We start from the raw sequence: 18,904 nt of genomic DNA on the forward strand, positions 1-18,904 counted from the left end.
GTGTGTGGAGGTGCAGGTGAATTTGTGATGGATATGGAAGGATCCCTTGGGGCCTTGGAGGGAAGTGACGGGGGAGGTGTGGGCGCAAGTTTTGCATTTCTTGCGGTTGCAGGTGAAGGTGCCGGGAGTGGAGGTTGGGTTGGTGGGGGGTGTGGACCTGACGAGGGAGTCACAGAGGGAGTGGTCTTTTCGGAACACTGATAAGGGTGGGGAAGGAAATATATCCCTGGTGGTGGGGTCCGTTTGGAGGTGGCGGAAATGATGGCGGATGATACGATGTACATGGAGGTTGGTGGGGTGGTAGGTGAGGACCAGTGGGGTTCTGTCCTGGTGGCGGTTGGAGGGGCGGGGCTCAAGGGCGGAGGAGCGGGAAGTGGAGGAGATACGGAGGAGGGCATCATCAATCACGTATGGGGGCAAATTGCGGTCCTTGAAGAAGGAGGCCATCTGGGTTGTACGGTATTGGAACTGGTCCTCCTGGGAGCAGATGCGGCAGAGACGAAGGAATTGGGAATATGGGATGGCATTTTTACAGGGGGCAGGGTGGGAGGAGGTGTAGTCTAGGTAGCTGTGGGAGTCGGTCGGTTTATAGTAAACCCAACCACCCCGTAGCCCAACACTTCAACTCCCCCTCCCACTCCACCAAGGACATGCAGGTCCTTGGACTCCTCCATCGCCAGACCATAGCAACACAACGGTTGGAGGAAGAGCGCCTCATCTTCTGCCTAGGAACCCTCCAACCACAAGGGATGAACTCAGATTTCTCCAGTTTCCTCATTTCCCCTCCCCCCACCTTGTCTCAGTCCCAACCCTCGGACTCAGCACCGCCTTCTTGACCTGCAATCTTCTTCCTGACCTCTCCGCCCCCACCCCCACTCCAGCCTATCACCCTCACCTTGACCTCCTTCCACCTATCGCATTCCCAACGCCCCTCCCCCAAGTCCCTCCTCCCTACCTTTTATCTCAGCCTGCCTGGTACACCCTCCTCATTCCTGAAGAAGGGCTTATGCCCGAAACGTCGATTCTCCTGCTCCTTGGATGCTGCCTGACCTGCTGCGCTTTTTCAGCAACACATTTTTCAGCTCTGATCTCCAGCATCTGCAGTCCTCACTTTCTCCCTGTCTATGTATCTGTCTGTCGGTCTCTCTCTCTCTCTCTGCCAGCCTCTCTGCCTCTGTTTATCTCCGTCAGTCTATCTCTCTGTCTCTCTGTTAGTCTGTCTGTCTGTCTCTCTCTCTCTTGTCTGTCTCTCTGTCTGTCAGTCTGTCTGTCCGTCTCTCTCTCTGTTTCTGTGTCTGTCTCTCTATCTCTCTCTGCCTGCCTGTTTCTCTCTCTCTATCCTCCTCTCTCCATATCTCTGTCACTGGCTCTCTGTTACTGTGTGTGTTGAGGTTAATTATGGTGCAGTGTCTCTGACCTTTCCAGGATATCTGGGATTTCTGCCGATCTCTTTATCCGTTTGATGAAGTGATTAGCCGTGCCCTTGTTCAGGTAGAATTCTGAAAAGAGACAGACGTGGATGTTGAAAGTGCTGAGGGCCTGGAGCTCGCCCACTCCCTGAGGCCAAACCCTGCTCCTGGGAGGGAGGTGGGGGGGCCACAGGAGACCTGTCCTGATAATTGCTCATCGCAAATACCCATCCTTCAGCTGTCAGAGAGGGCCCAGTCTGAGCTGTGAGAGTGGGCCAGGTCCGGGCTGTGAGACTGGACCCTGTCTGGGCCTGGTCTGGGCCCGGTCTGGGCTGTGAGTCTGGGCCCGGTCCGGGCTGTGAGTCTGGGCCCGGTCCGGGCTGTGAGACTGGGCCCGGTCCGGGCTGTGAGACTGGGCCCGGTCCGGGCTGTGAGACTGGGCCCGGTCCGGGCTGTGAGACTGGGCCCGGTCCGGGCTGTGAGACTGGGCCCGGTCCGGGCTGTGAGACTGGGCCCGGTCCGGGCTGTGAGACTGGGCCCGGTCCGGGCTGTGAGACTGGGCCCGGTCCGGGCTGTGAGACTGGGCCCGGTCCGGGCTGTGAGACTGGGCCCGGTCCGGGCTGTGAGACTGGGCCCGGTCCGGGCTGTGAGACTGGGCCCGGTCCGGGCTGTGAGACTGGGCCCGGTCCGGGCTGTGAGACTGGGCCCGGTCCGGGCTGTGAGACTGGGCCCTGTCTGGGCTTGAGTCTGGGCCCGGTCTGGGCTGTGAGAGTGGGCTCGGTTACCCATAATCCCCTGGTCACTCAATGACTGAGCGCCCACAGTGTCAGACGTCTGGATGGTGTGCTCCTCGGGGGGTGGGGGGGGGAGTTGGTGTGTACTCAATGGGCTGGAGGGATTCTCTGATTCACAGTCAGCTGTCTGCTTCCCATTATCTCATTAATTATCCTCCACTGGTCTGGAATGCAGGACCTTTCACATCAGGCCCAGGACCCCAAGTGAAGGGGCCGAGCTGAGATGCAGTCGCGGTTGCCATGGAGACTTGCCCCCCACACCCCCCCCCAACTCCCATTGCCCCCTTTCTCACATGGCATCTTCCCTCCTCTACCGCCCCCACCTTCCCTTCCCTTCAGATTCCCAAACCCCACACTCACCCTTACAGCTGCCCCGGGGAAATCAGGACAATGTCCAAGCCTCCAAATGAGGTCACCCTCGGAGAAGCTCCGCCCAATCCTCTCGTCTATCCCTCATGTTACTGACTGGTCCAGTGTTAGTTAGCCTCTGGATGGTGCATCTCTCTTTCTCACAGGGTCACATCTTTATTGAATAGCTCCGTAGAAGTCTGACACCCCCATACGCACTGACCCACCTTTCATAGCGTCATAGAGTCATAGAGATGTACAGCAAAGAAAACAGACCCTTCGGTCCAACCCGTCCATGCCGACCAGATATCCCAACCCAATCTAGTCCCACCTGCCAGCACCCGGCCCATATCCCTCTAAACCCTTTCTATTCATATACCCATCCAGATGCCTTTTAAATGTTGCAACTGTACCAGCCTCCACTATTTCCTCTGGCAGCTCATTCCATACACATACCACCCTCTGTGTGAAAAGGTTGCCCTTTAGGTCTCTTTTATATCTTTCCCCTCTCACCCTAAACCTATGCCCTCTAGTTCTGGACTCCCCCACCCCAGGGAAAAGACCTTGTCTATTTATCCTATCCATGCCCCTCATAATTTTGTAAATCTCTATAAGGTCACCCCTCAGCCTCCAACGCTCCAGGGAAAACAGCCCCAGCCTGTTCAGCCTCTCCCTGTAGCTCAGATCCTCCAACCCTGGCAACATCTGGGTTACCTTAGTGAGCACTGCCTTTATTTAGTTTAAAACACTGGTCTCAGACCCACAGGTCTCCCTTTCAAACTATTACTTTGTGATTGCTGTCTCCTAGAAGCTCCTTTACTAATGAGTTATTGATTAATCCTGAGTTGCTGTTTGTGACAGGGACTGGAATAAGCTCTCCCCTGGATGGCTGGGATGAAGACCTTACCTTACGAGGGAAGGTTTGGGAGTGTACCCATTGGGAGTTGAGAGAACGAGAGGTGATCTCACAGAAACATGGACAATCCAGAGGGGACCTGGCTAGAAGGATATTGCGTTCCCCTCGTCAGGGAGTCTGGAACTAAAGGACAGGCTTTAAAAATAACGGTCTCCCAGTGAAGATGAAGGTGGCGAGGATGTTTTCTCTCTCAGAGCTCTTGTCGTGTGAAATGTTCTCCCTCAGAGTGAAGGCAGGGTCATTGAATATAGTCAGAGGTGAGTCCAACAGATTTCTGATCAACAGGGAGAAGAGGGCTACAGGGAGGATAGGGAGATACAATGGGCCAAATGGTCTCCTTCTGTACCATTAAAGGGGAGCTCAGGCCACAATCAGATAAGCCATGATGTTATCGAATGGTCGGGCAGGGTAGAGGGGCTGAATGGACTCCCCTAATTCCTTCGTTCTTCTGAGTGTTAGCTGAGCAACCACGGGTCTCTCTGAGGGAGGACAGCACCTGGTTTTAACTTCCAGGGATTCCAGCTGCATGCACACACAGGCCATTCAGCCCATCAGTGCATCCTCCTGCCCCACTCACACCTCAATCTGCCTTCCCTTCCACCTCACCTACTTGTCCAGCTTCCCCTGAACTGTATCTGGATCAGGGGAACCCAATGAAATTCCATGGGGTGGAAGGTTGTCCGAAACAGGAAAGGGGTTAGACCATTCGGCCCCTCGAGCCTGTTCCACCATTCAATCGGACCACGGCTGATCCCACATTCCTAGCGTCCCCTTTCCTGCCCTTTCACCTTGATTCCCCGACAGATCAAGAATCTCTCGATCTCAGCCTGAAATATCCACAAGGACTCTGACCTGCACAGCTCCCTGTGACGAGGAGTTCAGGGAGAAGGAATCCCTCCCCATCTTAGTATCCAGTTGGTGCCCCTTTATTCTGAGACAGTGCCCCTCTGGCCCTAGACTCTCCCATGAGGGGAGACACCCTCCCAGCATTGACCCTGCCGAGCCCCTCAACACTCCTAAATAAACACTAAAGGAAATGTGGAAGCTGGAAATCAGAAACAAAATCAGAAATTGCTGGAAAAGCTCAGTGGGTCTGGCAGCATCTGGGGAGAGCAATCCAAGTTAACACTTGGGGTTCGGTGCCCCTTCCCCAGAACTGAGCAGATGCTGCCAGACCCACTGAGCTTTCCCTGAAAGAGTCTGACATGTTTGAATGAGATCACCCCCTCGTGCTTCTAAACTGCAGGGAGTAGAGTCCCAACCTTTGCTCAAAAGACAATCCCTCCATCCCAGGGATCATCGTAGAGAACCTTCTGTGAATCACTTCCAATGGAGGGATACCTTTTCCCCAACAAGGGAACCATGACTCTGAGTGATGTGACTGAGTCCCACTGAACACTCGGGTCTATTGTGAGACATAGGTGCTGGTAGCAAGTGTGTGATCCTATCCCTAATTACCCCTGCTCAGGGGGTGGTGAAGAGTCACCAACATTGCTGTGGGTCTGGAGTCACGTCTAGGTCAGCCCAGGTAAGGATGGCAGTTTCCATCCCCTGAGGGACATTAGTGACCCAGATGGGGTTTTCTGACGAATCGATGATGAGTTCATGGTGACCAATCATGGAGCCTCTGATTCCAGAGTTATTTGTTGAATTGATAAACCATGATAGGGTTATTCCAGGGCATTACCCACCCATCACTCAGCTCTGGCAGGAGATTAGAACCCCTACAGTGTGGAAACAGGCCATTCAGCCCAACAAGTCCACACCGACCCTCTGGAGAGTAACCCACCCAGACCCATTCCCCTACATTTCCCCCTGACCTAACACTGTGAGCAATTTCCCCTGGGTGACCCACCTAATCTTTGGAGTGTGGGAGGAGACCCACACAGAGACATTGAGAACATGGAAACTCCACACAGACAGTCACCCAAGATGGGAATTGAACCCAGGTCCCTGGCACTGTGAGGCAGCAGTGCTAACCACTGAGCCAACGTGCCGATGACAGGGTTGTGGTTGTACAAGCTGATTGGACAGAGGGTGAATATACAAACCTGGCTGTTTGGCAGCCTCCAATTGGCCAGAAGCATCTGTAAGAGAGAGGATTGGGTTTGTTAGTTTGGTGATAGTAACAGACTGTTCTCTGAGCTGAGGAGGCAGACACAGGACCTGAGATAGTCACAGTGCAACTGGAGGCCATTCAGCCCAGTGACAGTCTCCTGCCTTTTCCCCACAGCCCTGCTCACCATTTCCGTCCGATAACCATCCCATACCCTCTCAAGTTCCTCGAATGAACCTTCCTCGTCCATATTTCCAGGTAGTGCATCCCAGACACTAACTGCTGGGGGTGACTCACAGCACCAGGGACCCAGGTTCGATTCCAGCCTCGGGCGACTGTCTGTGTGGAGTTTGCACATTCTCCCCGTGTCTATGTGGGTTTCCTCCCTCAGTCCAAAGATATGCAGGTTAGTGGGGTTGGCCATGGGGAATGCAGGGCTACAGGGATACGGTGGGCCTGGGTGTAGGTTAGATTTTCTTTGTTCATTCATGGAATGTGGGGGTCACTGTCCAGGCCAGCAGTTATATTAGGCCATCCCTAATTACCCAGAGAGCAATTGAGAGTCAACCCCATTGCTGTGGGTCTGGAGTCACGTGTAGGCCAGACCAGGTAAGGATGACAGTTTCCTTCCCTAAAGGACATTTGTGAACCAGATGGGTTTTTCCAAAATTGACAATGGATCCATGGTCATCAGTAGATTCTTAATTGCAGATTTTTGTTGAATTAAAATTCCAGCATGTGGCGTAGCAGGATTCGAACCCAGATCCCCAGAACGTTGCCTGGGCCTCGGCATTAACAGCCCAGTGATAATACCACTAGGCCATCACCTCTGAAGATGGGCTTCAGATTAGTTTCACAGCTCAGCGCAATACCAAGGGCCGAAGGGCCTGTACTACGCTGTATCGTTCTATGCTCTGTGGAGGGTTGGTGCGGACTCAATGGGCCGAATGGCCTATTTCCATACTGCAGGGATTCTATGAAATCCTATTCCTCCTTTTAAAGTGCATAATCTCACATCCCCCACATTATGTTCCATTTACCGGGTTTTTCCCCAATCATTTAACTGCCGACAACTCTCTGCAGATGCGGTGTGTTATCCTCACCTCTCTCCTTCCCACCTATGTTTCAGTCGTCCACAAACTTGGTGATAGTACATTCACTTACCTCGTCCAATATAAATTGTAACTAACTGATCCCTGTGGCACTCCACTAGCTACATCCTGCCATCCCAATATCCCAACTCTCTGTTTTCTATTCATTAGCCGGTCATCTCCGTGCTAATGTGCAATCCCCGGCGCTGAATACTCTTCTCTTGTTTAGGAGCCTAACGTGCAGCGTCTTTGAAAATCCAAATGTATTACATTTCCTGTTTCCCCTTTATCTACCTTTGTTGTTGTAATAGGTTTGCTGGGCATGTTGTTATTTCCTTGTTGTTCCGTTATGTTTAGGATACGACGTGTAGTGAGAGGGAAAATGATGTTGTTGCCTCTTACCCCGCGGGGGATGGGAGGTCAAAGCTGACGTGCTGGTTCCCTTGGTGCGTTCCACCGAGTGTGGCATCAAGGAACCCTGGCAAAACTGGAATCAGTGGGTATCATGGGGCAAACTCTCCGCTGGTTAGAGTCATACCTGGCACATAGCCAGATGGTTGTGGTTGGTGGATGGTCACTTATCGAGTCATAGAGATGTACATCACGGAAGCAGACCCTTCGGCCCAACCCGTCTATGCTGACCAGATATCCCAACCCAATCTAGTCCCACCTGCCAGCACCCAGCCCATATCCCTCCAAACCCTTCCTATTCATATACCCATCCAGATGCCTTTTAAATGTTGCAATTGTACCAGCGTCCACCACTTCCTCTGGCAGCTCATTCCATACACGTACCACCCTCTGTGTGAAAAGGTTGCCCTTTAGGTCTCTTTTATATCTTTCCCCTCTCCCCCTAAACCTATGCCCTCTAGTTCTGGACTCCCTGACCCCAGGGAAAAGACTTTGTCTATTTATCCTATCCATGCCCCTCATAATTTTGTAAACCTCTATAAGGTCACCCCTCAGCCTCCGACGCTCCAGGGAAAACAGCCCCAGCCTGTTCAGCCTCTCCCTATAGCTCAAACCCTCCAACCCTGGCAACATCCTTGTAAATCTTTTCTGAACCCTTTCAAGTTTCACAACATCTTTCCGATAGGAAGGAGACCAGAATTGCACACAATATTCCAACAGTGGCCTAACCAATGTCCTGTACAGACGCAACATGACCTCCCAACTCCTGTACTCAATACTCTGACCAATAAAGGAAAGCATACCAAACACCTTCTTCACTATCCTATCTACCTGTGACTCCACTTTCAAGGAACATCTCAGCCCCAGGACATCTCTGCAGGAGTCCCTCAGGATAGTGTCCTCGGCCTGACCATCTTCAGCTGCTTCATCAATAACCTTCCCTCCATCATAAGGTCAGAAGTGGGGATGCCCGCAGGTGATTGTACAATGTTCAGCACCATTCGAGACTCTGCAGATACTGAAACAGTCCGTGCTCCAATATAACAAGACCTGGACCATATCCAGGCTTTGCTGACAAGTGGCAACTACCATTTGTGCCACACAAAGGCCAACCTGTGAGCATCCCCAATAGGGAAGGTGATGGCCTAGTGGTATTATCGCTGGGCTGTTAATCCAGAGACCCAGGTCACGTCCCGGGAACCCGGGTTCAAATCCTGAACTTAATAAAAATCTGGAATTAAATAGTCGAATGATGGCCGTGGATCCATTGTCGGGAAACCCCATCTGGGTCACTCATGCCCTTAAGGGAAGGAAACTGCCATCCTTACCCAGTCTGGCCTACACGTGACTCCAGACCCTCTGGGCAATTAGGGATGGACAATGAACACTGGCCTGCCCACCACTGGCCATGAATGAATTACAAAATAAGACATTCTAACCAGCACCACCCAGTGTTACCATCACTGAGTACCCCACCAGTGCCCAGAGGGACAGTGCCCAGAGTGCTCAGTAAGAGGAGCAGTGCACGCTGAGACAGTGCCCAGAGGGTTAGTGAAAGGAACAGTGTGCAGTGAGACAGTGCCCAGAGAGAGAATGCACAGAGAGACAGTGTTCAGAGTGCTCAGTAAGAGGAGCAGTGTACAGTGAAAGAGAGAGTGTGCAGTGAGATAGTACCCAGAGAGACAGTACCCACCTGCATTACTCTGTGGGCCTGTCTAGGTGTGGAGCTGGGAAGCTTTATTCTGTTACATCTTCACATTTCAAAACAGAGGCATCATTAAGGTATTGACACAACAATCGGCTCTGAGTGAGTCTCTTACCTACATCTCGCAGTAACATTACCACAGCTACAAGGCTCAAGGAGATACAGAGTGTTCTGTTCATCATCGCGGTGTGCTGACTGTCTGAGGGAGAGAGGTAGTGAGAGGGACAGGGATAGACAGCACTGTCTAAGCTGTGTGCAGGTTGAGGGAGCTTTGATGTTTTCTGTGCTGGTTTACTCGGTATAAATACCTAGCTGGTGATTCCTGAGCAGGGCAATTTGAACACTCTCTCTCTCTCTCTCTGTTGTCAGCCTCACCCAGCACTCAGGCAGCCTGACTCTGTAATTCAGGATAATTTCGGGCCCACAGCACTATCATTTACTGCTTAAAGTCTTTCGTGTCTAAGGCTGGGATTAGATGACACCAATGTAGGCTTAAAGAATCTCGAAGGTTGACAGAACAACGTGAATGTTGGCGCTATGCCCAATGTTCAGATCTAGGGCAGGGGCAAGGTTCGAGGCTTGGAGGGGCAGAGGAACAGGAGGATTGGAAGGAGCGTCCTGTGTTACTGGGTTCAAAGAGGGCTACAGGAGGGGAAAAGCAGATCTTCAACAAAGGAGTGGGTCAAATTGAAACATTCCCAGCAATCTTCAGCCAGAAGGGCTGAGTGGATGATCCACCTCGGGCTCCTCCAGTGGTCCCCAGCGTCACAGATACCAGGCTCCAGACAATTCGATTCACACCGCGTGATATCAAGAAACAGTTAAAATCTGCCCTCCTTACCCTAGTCTGGTTTGGTTGATTAGATTTGATTTCTTGTAGTCACGTGTACCGAGATACAGTGAAGAGCTTTGTTTGTGAGCAGTACAGGCAGATCATAGTAAACAAGGCTGGATGGATCAGAGACTGAGACAGAGGTATACTGTTACAATGCACAGGGTGTGCACTAGGCGAGACCATGTTATCTAGGTCGGTATTGGTGACTAGAGAGTCCAGGAGGAAGCTGTTCCTGAACCTGTTGGTGCGTGTGTTCAGGTTTCTGTACCTTCTACCTGATGGAAGAGGGTGTAGGAGATCATTACCAGGGTGGGATGGGTCTTTGATGATGTTGGTAGCCTTTCCGCGGCAGTGAGCCGTGTAAATGGAGTCCATGGATGGAAGGTTGGCCTCTGTGATGGTCTGGGCTGTGCACACCACCTTCTCTAGTTTCTTACAGTCCTGGGCAGATCAGTTACCGTTCCAGGCTGTTATCCACCTGGACAGTCTGCTCTCAATGGTGTACCTGGAGACGTTGGTGAGGGTCCTTATGGACACGCTGAATTTCCTGAGCTGCCCGAGGAGGAAGAGGTGTTGTTGTACCTTCTTGACCGTCACATCTACGTGGGAAGACCAGGACGGGTTGTCAGTTACCGTCACTCTGAGGGACTTGACCCTCTCCACCCTCTCAACCTCCGCTCCGTTGATGTAGATGGAGGTATGTCCTCATTTCATCCTGAAGTCAGTGATCAGTTCTTTAGTTTTGCCGACGGTGAGAGACGGGTAGTTCCTGTTGCACCGCGTCACCAAGCCCTGGATCTCCTTTCTGCATTCTGACTCGTCGTCATTAGATATCTATCCTACCATGGTGATATCATCAGTGAACTTGGAGGTGGTGTTTGTTTGGAATTTGGCTACACAGTTGTGGGTGTACAGGGAGTATGGTAGGGGGCTCAGAATCCATCCTTGGAGGTGGGGGTAGGGGGTCAGTGTTGAGGGTGACCGTGGAGGAGGTATTGTTGTCAACCTTCCCTACATGTGACTCCAAACCCACAGTGACATGGCTCTTAACTTAGCCTCTGGGCAATTAGGGATGGGCAATAAATGCTGGCCCAGCCAGCGTTGCCCATGCCCCATAAATGAACAAAACAAATTGAGGGAGGATAAAGCAGATGGAACTGTAGCCTGTCCTGAGGCGATTTCATCAGGTTAAAGAATGTTTCCCCTTGCGGGACAAACTTGGACACAATTGAAAAGTAAGGACTCTCCCAACTGAAGACTGAGGTAAGGAGGGATGTCTTCTCTCAGAGACCATAAGACCATCAGACATAGGAGCAGAAATTAGGCCATTCAGCCCATCAGGTATCCTCCACCATTCAATCATGGCTGATATGTTTCTCAACTTCATTCTCCCACTTTATCCCCATAACCCTTGATCCCCTTGACAATCAAGAACCTATTTATCTCCGTCTTAAATATACTCAATGACCTGGCCTCCACAGCCTTCTGTGGGAGTGAATTCCACAGATCCCCCACTCTCTGGCTGAAGACGTTTCTTCTTATCTCCCTTCGAAAAGGTCTTTCCTTTACTCTAAGGTTGTGCCTTCGGGTCAGAGTCTCCCCTGCCAATGGAAACATCTTCCCAACATCTACTCTGTCCAGGCCATTCAGTAGTCTGTAGGTTTCAATTAGATGCCCCCTCATCCTTCTAAACACCATTGAGTATAAAAGTTCCTCATGTGTTAAGCTTTTCATTCCTGGGACTATTCTCGTGAACCTCCTCTGAACCCGCTCCAGGGCCAGTTACATCCTTCCTGAGATGTGAGGCCCAAAACTGCACAGAATACTCCAAATGTGGCCTGACCAGAGCGTTATACCACCTCAGAAATACATCCCTGCTTTTATATTCATGTCCTTTCAAAATAAATACCAACATTGCGTTTGCCTACCTAACTACGGTGGCTCAGTGGTTAGCACTGCTGCCTCACAGCGCCAGAGACCCGGGTTCAACTCCAGCCTCAGGCAACTGTCTGTGTGGAGTTTTCACATTCTCCCTGTGTCTGTGTGGGTTTCCTCCCACAGTCCAAAAATGTGCAGGTCAGGTGAATTGGCCGTGCTAAATTGCCCGTAGTGTTAGATGTAGGGGAATGGGTCTGGGTGGGTTACTCTTCGGAGGGTCGGTGTGGACTTGTTGGGCCGAAGGGCCTGTTTCCACACTGTAAGTAATCTAATCTACTGACTCAACCTGTAAGTTTACCTTGAGGAGAATCCTGGTGTAGAACTCCCAAGTCCCTTTGCACTACAGATTTCTGAATTTTCTCCCCATTTAGAAAATAGTCCATGCCCCTACTCTTCCTCCCTCACACTTTCACACATTGTACTCCATCTGCCGTTTCTTTGCCCATTCTCCTAAACTGTCTAAATCCTTCTGCAGCCTCCCCACTTTTTAAATGCTACCTGTCTCTCTACCTACCTTTGTATCGTCTGTAAACTTTGCCAGAATGCCCTCAGTTCCTTCATCTAAATTATTAATGTATAAAGTGAAAAGTTGTGGTCCCAACACTGAGCCTTGTGGAACACCACTTGTCACCGGCTGCCATCCTGAGAAGGACCCTTTTATTCCCACTCTCTGCTTCCTGCCAGGCAGCCAAGCTTCTATCCACGCTGGCACCTTGCCTCTAACACCATGGGCCCTTATCTTACTCAGTAGCCTCCTGTGTGGCGGAGGATAAAGTGCAGACTGTAGATTCTGGGGATCAGAATCGAGAGTGTAGTGCTGAAAAAGCACAGTAGGTCAGGCAGCATCCGAGGAGCAGGAGAATCGACATTTTGGGCACTAGCCCTTCCTGCTTTTCCAGCTTCCTGTGTGGCACCTTGTCAAAGGCCTTCTTGAAGTCCAGGTAGATACCATCCATTGGCTGTCTTTGGTCTAACCTGCTTGTTACTTCCAAAAAGAATTCTAGCAGATTTATCAGGCATGCCCTCCCCTTGATAAAACTATGCTGACTTGGCCTTGTTTTACTGTGCACTTCCAAGTATTCAGAAATCTCATCATTACGGTGAATTCCAGGATCTTACCCATGACCGAGGTTAGACTAATTGGACTGTAATTTTCCATCTTTTGTCTTACTCCCTTTTTAAACAGAGGTGTCACGTTAGCGACTTTCCAGCTGTCTGGGACCTCCCTGATTCTAGTGATTCCTGAAAAATCACCACTAACGTCTCCATTATCTCTTCAGCTATCTCCCTTAGAACCATCTGGTCCAGGTGATTTATCCACCTTCAGGCCATTCAGTTTTTCTAGCACCTTCTCCTTGGTGATGGCCACCAGACTCAGCTCTGACCCCTCACTCTCTTGAATCTTTGGGATTTTACTCGTGTCTCCCACCATGAAGACTGACGTGAAATAATTATTCAGTTCCTCCGCCATTTCCGTGATCCCCATTACTATCCCCCCAGCATCATTTTCCAGCTGCCCAACGTCAACTTTTGCCTCTCTTTGCCCTGTATATATCTAAAGAAAACTCTTAGTCTTCCTTGACATTACAGGCTAGTTTACCCCCATATTTAATCTCCACCCCCCTCCTCCCCCCCCCGGCTCTTTATTTCTTTTATTATTGGTCTTTGTAAGCTTCCCAATCCTCTGGGTTCTCACTGCCCTTCACCACATTATCTGCTTTCCCTTTTGTTTTGATGCTGACCCTGCCTTCCCTAGTCAGCCACGATTGCCTCATCCTCCCTGGACCTTGATTCCTTTTCCTTGGGATGAATCCCTGCTGTGTCTCCTGAATTACTCCCAGAAACTCCTGCCATTGCTGTTCCACTGTCTTTCCTGCTGGGCTCCTCTCCCAGTCAATTCTACCCAGCTCCTCCCTCATGCCTCTGGAGTTGTATTTATTCAGATAGCGTACCATTACCACTGATTCTACCTTCTCCCTCTCAAATTGCAGAGTAAATTCTATCATATTATGGTCACTGCCTCCTATGGGTTCCTTTACCTTAAGCTCCCCTACCAAGCCTGCCTCACTGCACAACACTAAATCCAGTATTGCCTGTTTCCTAGTGAGCTCCCACCACAAGCTGCTCCAAAAAGCCATCCTGTAGAAACTCCACAAATTCCTTTTCTTGCAATCCACTGCCACCTTCATTTGCAAGTAATTGGTTGCCTTGGTGATATCAGGTTTCCCTGGCTCCTGGTTGACTGAGTCATAGAGATGTCCAGCATGTAAACCGACCCTTCGGTCCATCTCGTCCATGCCAACCAGATATCCCAACCTAACTGGGGTGACACGGTGGCTCAGTCGTTAGCATTGCAGTGTCATACCACCAGGGAACCAGGTTCGATTCCAGCCTCCGGTAACTGTGCAAAGTTTGCATGTTCTCCCCATGTCTGTATGGGTTTCCTCTGGGTGCTCCGGTTTCCTCCCACAGTCCAAAGATGTGTAGGTTAGGTGAATTGGTGATGCTAAATTGCCCGTAGTGTTCGGTGCATTGGTCAGAGAGAAATGGATTTAGGTGGTAACTCTTTGGAGGGTCGGTGTGGACTGGTTGGGCCGAAGGGCCTGTTTCCACACTGTAGGGAATCTAATCTAATCCCATTTGCCAGCACCAGGCCCATATCCTTCTAAACCCTTCTTATTCATATACCCATCCAAATGCCTCTTAAGTGTTGCAATTGTACCAGCCTCCACCACTTCTTCTGGCAGCTCATTCCATACACGTACCACCCTCTGTGTGAAAAAGCTGCCCCTTAGGTCCCTTTTATATCTTTCCCCTCTCACCCTAAACCTACGCCCTCTAGTTCTGGACTCCCCCACCCCAGGGAAAAGACTTTGCCTATTTACCCTATCCATGTCCCTCATGATTTTATAAACCTCTATAAGGTCACCCCTCAGCCTCCGACGCTCCAGGGAAAACAGCCCCAGCCTGTTCAACCTCTCCCTGTAGCTCAGATCCTCCAACCCTGGCAACATCCTTTTCTGAACCCTTTCAAGTTTCACAACACCTTTCCGATAGGAAGGAGACCAGAATTGCACGCAATATTCCAACAGTGGCCTAACCAATGTCCTGTACAACCACAACATGACCTCCCAACTCCTGTACTCAATACTCTGACACACCTAATACTCCTCACCTGTTCCCACCCCTGGGGTGCCCCCCCTCTCTTTGGGACAGATGGAACCCTCAGTGTAAACACAGCCCTGGGCCCTTAGACTATACCTTGGCCAATTCCACATCCCCATGGCAACTCCTTCAATGCCAACACATACTTTCCCATGACCCACTGCTCCTCCAATCACAGGTTACCTTTCTCAGACGTTTGTTATGATTGGTTCATCAGTGAGCCTATCAGCAACAAGCATGGGAGAGAGCCAGCCCATGATTGGAGGATTAGCCTCTGCTCTACTCCCAACCATTCTACTGGTGGCAGTCACTGTACTCTGATTGGTTGTTCTGAGTGATTTGGGATTGTTGGCTCCTGATTCGCTGCTTCTACAAAACGTAGGAACATGAAGAGGCCATTCAGCCCATCCAGTCTGCTCTGCCAATCAATAAGATCGAGGCTGACCCAGGGTATGTTGAGAAGTGGGATCTGGTGTGAGTGATTATCCCAGGAATTCCCAACTTTGGGATTTATCATGACCAACAGAGCGAGTGCACATGTTTGGAATATCAGTGAATGTGAGGTTGGGGCAGGCATCAGTGTCACTGAGGGTGGAGGGATTGAGTTGAATTGAATTTATTGTCACGTGTACCGAGGCACAGTGAAAAGTTTTGTCTTGTGAGCAATACAGGCAGATCACAGAGTTAAGTAGCATAGATAAGTAAATAATAGGTAAACAGCAGCAAAAACAAAAACACAGGGACAGGAGAATGTTAAGAGTTTGTGAGTCCATTCAGTATTCTAGCAACAAGAGGGTAGAAACTGTTTTGAAACCGGCTGGTGCATGTGTTCAGGCTTCTGTACCTTGTCCCCGATGGTAGAGGTTGTAGATAAACAGGGTGCCAGGGTGGGATGGATCTTTGAGAATGCTGGCGGCCTTTCCTTGACAGCGGGCCTGGTAGATGGATTCTATAGATGGGAGGTTGGCCTTTGTGATTGTCTGGGCCAAGTCCCCACTCTCTGTAACCGTCTCCGATCTTGAATGGTACAGATAGGGATCCTAGCCAGGAACGAGGAGAAGTGGGAGATGACAAAGGGGAGGATGAAGGGTTCAGGAGGGGCTGTGGGGGGGGGGCTAGAGGAAGGGGACAATATGGAGGTGGAACCAAACGATCCTAGTGATGGTGTGAGGTGTAAACTGATCACAGGAGAACACCCCCCCCCCCCCCCCCCCCCCCCATCTAAATCATTGGAGCGGAGATTGAGAGGATGGAAAGCATCAAATCCCTTGGTGTGACAATAACCGACACGACCTGCCCTGGACTTCCCAGGTAGATCTGACAGTCAAGAATGCACAACAATGCCTCTTCTTCCTCAGAGAGTTGAGGAAATGCAACAGGTCCATAAGGATCCTCAACAACTTCGCTACATTCTTGTCCCCACGTCCAAAAATGACTGAAAGCATACAGTCCGGGTGCATAATGGTCTGGTGTGGGAGCAACTGCTCTGCCCAGGACCATAAGAAACTGCAGAAAGTGGTGTGCACAGCCCAGACCATCTCGGAAGCCAACCTTCCATCCACGGCTTGCTGCTGCAGAAAGGCTGCCATCAAAGACCCCTCCCACCCTAGTAATGATCTCCTACAACCAATTCTGTTAAGCAGACGATACAGAAGCTTGAACACACAGCAGGTTCAAGAACAGCTTTTTCCTGGCTGTTATTAGACTAATGAATGGACTGTTGCTGGTCTTGCTACTGCTGATCTCATCTACTACATGCCCTGTGCAATATAACCTGTATGCCTCTGTCTAAGTCTTTTTGATCGGTGCGTCCTTGCTTAGTATGATCCTTTTGTACTGCTCATAGACAAATCTTTTCACTGTACCTTGGACAGGCAACAATGATTAATAAATCAAATCAAAGACCTTAGGCTGGCGTAGGAGCTGGTGGGTCAGGGACACTAATGTCACAAAAAGACTGCAGCCAGAGGGGTCTTGTGTGAGAATGGAACATTTGGGAAGGGGGAGCAAAAATCAATGGTATTCTTTAAATGGATAAAAAACTGCAGGAAGCTGCAACACAAAGGGACTTGTGCGTGAAACACAGAAAGCTAGCACCCAGGGGCAGCAGGGAATCAGGAAAGGTCACAGAATGTGGTCCCTTAGGGAAGTCTTACTGCAAACTGTACAAGTTTGCTGGGGAGACCACACTGACAATGGTTGTAATCTCCTTACTGAATGACAGGTATCATTACATTGGAGACGGTTCAGGGAGGGTTCACTCAGATAGTCCCTGGGATGGAGGGATTGCCTTACAAACCGAGATTAAACAGATTGGGTCTCTACTCCCTGGAGTATAGATGAATGTGAGATAAATCTCATTGAAACATATCAGATTGTCAACAGGCTTGACAGGGTCAATGCTGAGAGGGTGTTTCCCCTCATGGGAGGGTCGAGGGCCAGAGGGCACTGCCTCAGAATAAAGGGACACCAACTGAAGACTGAGATGGGGAGGGATTTTGTCTCTCAGGGGGTTGAGGGTCTTTGGAACTCCTCACCACAGAGAGCTGTGGGGGGCAGAGTCCTTGTGGATATTTCAGGCTGACATCAAGAAATTCTTCATCAGTTGGGGAATCAAGGGGAAAGGGGACGTCAGGAATGTTGGATCAGCCATGGGCCTACTTAATGGCGGAACAGGCTGGAGGGGCGGGACAGACTGGAGGGGCCGAATGGCTTCCTTCTGTTCCTGTTTCTTACAGTCTACATCTCAGACTGTTAGCTGGGAGACAGGTGGAGGTTGGACCTTGCATGGAGAACAACAAGGTGAGTCTGGAGTTAGTGTGATTGTGGAGGGGCGTGTGGGGAGTTTCTGTTCCTCCAGAGGGAATGCCTGATACACAACCTGATAGTGATTCTGTAACCGTGGACAGGTCGAGAGAGAGAGACAGAGAGATGGGGTGAAAACCAGCCCCACACCCTCAGACAGTGTCACCAAAGGGCAGTCAATAAGAGGGGAACCAGGGATGGGTTCAGATGGAAAAGCGTTGCCAGTGATTCCCTCACGTGCTGTGATTGGATAACAGTGGGGTGTTGGTAAACACAACCTGCCCTCCACACACAAGGACAGACAAGGAACAGAAACACAGAGAGTACTGGAGAAACTCAACAGCCCTGGCATCATCTGTAGAGAGAGGAACAGAGTTAACCACCTCCAGTCCACTGACCCTTCATCAGAATGTTTTCCAACATTGTTATAAAAGGGTGGTGCATGCTGATTCTTCAAAGAGCTAGTACAGCACAATGGACTGAATGGCCATCTCCTACACGGTGCTGCTTTCCTTGGTATAAATACGGGGCTGGTGATGGGGAATCCTGAGCAGGGCAGTTTGAACACACTTTCTCTCTGTTGTCAGCCTCACCCTGCACTCAGGCAGCCTGACTCTGTAATTCTGGATAATTTCGGGCCCACAGCTCTGTCATTAACTGCTTTAAGTCTTTCATGTCTGAAATGCAGAGGCTGCAGATCCAGGAGCTGGTGATTAGCTGACATCATGCCTGCGGCTTTAGTAAATCTGGACATTCGGCAGAACCCGAGCCCGGGTTCAGAGCATGGGGGCAGGAGGATGGGCGAGATGGGGTAACGTGGGACTGGGTGCTAGTGGGGCATTCCACAGAGTGATGGGGATGGCGGCTACAGCAAGATTAAAATCCTGCACAAAGACACCAGCATTTGGACTGTATTCAGGTGATAGTTCCAGGATGGCAGGTTTGAATTTCTGTTTTGGACTGAAGCGGTTGTGGGATGTGAACACTGGGGAATGGAATCTGATTAGCTCACATATTATGTGATGCCAATAAACACTGAGCTGTGGGAGGACGGTATCATGTCATGTGTAATAGTGGAGCTTTAATCTTGTTCCCCTGGTCGTCTGATAACACAACACTTAACCATTCATCCCATCAGAACCAAATGGATTTCAGCAATACTTACGAGAAGGTTCAGTACGGTAGGCTGATGAGAGCCAGGTTTATCACAGGGGATCCAGGCAGAGTTAGCCATTTGGATACAAAACTGGCTTCACATGAGGAGACAGAGGGTGGTGGTGGAGGGTTGTTTTTCAGACTGGAGGCCTGTGACCAGTGGAGTGTCACGAGGATTGGTGCTGGGCCCTCTACTTTTCATCATTTATACAAATGATTTGGATGCGAGCATAAGAGGTACAGTTAGTAAGTTTGCAGATGACACCAAAATTCGAG

Source organism: Chiloscyllium punctatum, chromosome 8 (genome assembly GCF_047496795.1).
Source record: "Chiloscyllium punctatum isolate Juve2018m chromosome 8, sChiPun1.3, whole genome shotgun sequence".
Lineage (NCBI taxonomy): Eukaryota > Metazoa > Chordata > Chondrichthyes > Orectolobiformes > Hemiscylliidae > Chiloscyllium > Chiloscyllium punctatum.